This window comes from Hevea brasiliensis, chromosome 8, assembly GCF_030052815.1.
Source record: "Hevea brasiliensis isolate MT/VB/25A 57/8 chromosome 8, ASM3005281v1, whole genome shotgun sequence".
Lineage (NCBI taxonomy): Eukaryota > Viridiplantae > Streptophyta > Magnoliopsida > Malpighiales > Euphorbiaceae > Hevea > Hevea brasiliensis.
In genome coordinates, this window is record NC_079500.1 from 84287043 (window position 1) to 84289792 (window position 2750).

Here is a 2750-nt window from a genome sequence, read left to right on the forward strand (position 1 = left end):
AAGCATGTTAAGTAAACCAGCTAAGGTGTATTCCTGCTTAGTCATGTGGAAATTTGTCACAAAATTCCCAAATGACTCAGGTAGGGACTGAAGGATCAAATCTGTCTACAGTTGGAAATCCATGTTAAAGTCAAGAAGTTTGATGGCAGTCGAATCCACTAGAAATTTAATTAACTAAAATTACCAGTTGTGAAATATTTTCTGCAATAAGTGGTAAGTCCAGGTTGAACCCTAGAGACTGAATTATTAAATTTTGTGCACTTGTGTAATGGAAAAGGAAACAAACGTTTGGGGGGGGGGGGGGGGGCGTAATTCCCAATCCAAATAAGAGATCAAAAATCAGAAATAAAAAATTAAGATCTAAAATTAAATAAGAGATTCTCAAATTAAACAAACTTCAGTCCAAGGTAATTCTCATATCAAACAGCGAGGTAAACCCCTGACTTCCCTATACTTATCAATTCGAGTATAGCACTCTTATTGACTCTAATTATTAACTGAGTTAGTATTAAGCAATACTCATCAAATTAATAACTGCTTTAAGAAAAGGAAGTAGTTAAGCTGAACAACAATTTTTGAAGCATAAATCATTTAATCCACCCTATTGTTTCCTTAGGTTAATATCGAAAACTTGGATCATAATTAATAAAACCTAATTACTACTCATGTTCAATCTTACATAACAATTACGGATTATGAAGATGAACTAGCAATTGATCAAATCAAACAATTAACTAATAGGCCTTTTTAGCAAATCATTCAACAGATCAAAAACAATTAAATTAGAAAACAATAGATATTTAAAAATACATAAATTAAATTAAGAACCTGGTCTCATAAATCACACATAAGAACTTGAATCCCTTGAACTAAATTAAAAACTTAGCCACTCATGTTCATGGCTTACAGAAAAATAAAGAAGAAATCTAAAAAGAGAATAAAGAATGAAGGTCTGAATTGGATGCTCTTAGCTGCTGCCCAAAGACGTATTTATAGTAAAAAACCTAACCCCATAGATAGGAACCAAACTAGGAAAAGTTTTAAAATTCAAAAGATAGATTTTCAGCTTGCATTCACGTCTCTGAAATCAAGGCTGATTTTTAGCAACTTTCTTTCTGAATCTGCCTCTGCCCCCTTCAGGAAAGTTGTAGCTCTATTTCTTAGCTTTCCAACAGGTACTCATTTGCCCAAATCCGGGGTCTATAGCCCAAGTTATGGCCCAAAACTGGGACTGGTTTAGACAGATTGTCCAGCCCATAGTGATGACTTCATTGCTGTTTTTCACAATTAAAATGGCCTCATCTCGCATCCAACCCTTCACAGAAGTTGTAGAGGTGGCTCTTATGGTTCAATTGGGCTTGGGCTTGCTTCATTTGGACGTTTGAAACTCTAGATACAAAATAAATACTGAAACTGGTCGTGACACATCAAGTATGGGCTTTTGCAATAGATCCATAGCCCATTTTATCAACCTTGGAGACTGATTTAGGCTTTGGTCCATTTTTATCAGTTTAAGTGCTCTATCTTAGCTTTTCAATGGATTAAACAGCACTCAAATTGGAGACCCACAACTTTAGAAATACCTGAAAAATACAGTAAAGGTCAAATACTGAAAATTTCTCCTTTTAATACAATTATTCCACAACTATCTAAAAATATGCCTAAATGATAAATATATTTTAACCAACTGAATTAAACATAAAAACACACTAAAAACACTAAATGTTATGGGAGTAAAATTAATAAATTGTGCACTTATCAATGTTCCAGCTGCTCTATAAGCCGAATCATCTTGTGGACATGATCTCCAACATCCTGTCCCTTAGACATCCTCATTCAAAATAGCTGCCTAGATATCTCTTACTTAGCATTCCTGCTATGCTTACCATATAACTCTTGCAGGTGCAGGAGGATCTTACTTGCACTTTGCATGTTCTCATGCTGCTTTTATAACTCATTACTCATAGAAGCAAACATATAATACTTGGCTCTCATATCATACTCCTTCCACTTGTCCAAAGTGTCATGTTCCTCTTGAGTGGCCTTTGGAGGTAAGAGACCAGGAACATTTGAGTCCAAAACATATCCAATACATTATAGATTCAGGACAAGGTTTAAATTTCTTAGCCAATCAGAAAGATTAGGTCCTGTCAACCTATTGTGATCAAGTATGCTCGCAAGGATATTGGATGGTGGTGGTTGTTGTGTGCTCATTATTATCAGAAGAATAATTGCAAAAAAAAAACAAATAGATTAATTAGTAAATGTATCATGTAATTAACCAAAATGATTATGGTCTTTTAATTAAATTGGTCCTCCCACTAACTTAGCGAATCCTACACTTCCAAAGTAGAAAATGGAAATCCTAGTTGAATGGATTTCTAGTGGGTGATTGAATTCTTACAGTCTTATTGATCATCCTCAGGTACATCCATTATTGGAATTACAATAAACTGTAAGTGAGCAACTCCACGTCCATCACATATCATGTGAGGTTCAATCATTTACCTAGCCTCTAATGCTCAAAATCTCAGGCATATCCATTATTTACTTATCCTGCATTAGTTAAGTTGATCCCATTGAGCTAGTAAACATGCAAATAATTTTAATATCCTCAGGCACATCCATTATTGGCCACCAAACCATTTACATCTTTACAACATCTCATGCTTAATAATTATTCTTAAGAAAATCTCTTAAATTAATTGCATCATATGCAAGTATTTAAAATTTCTTAAAATAATTGCTTC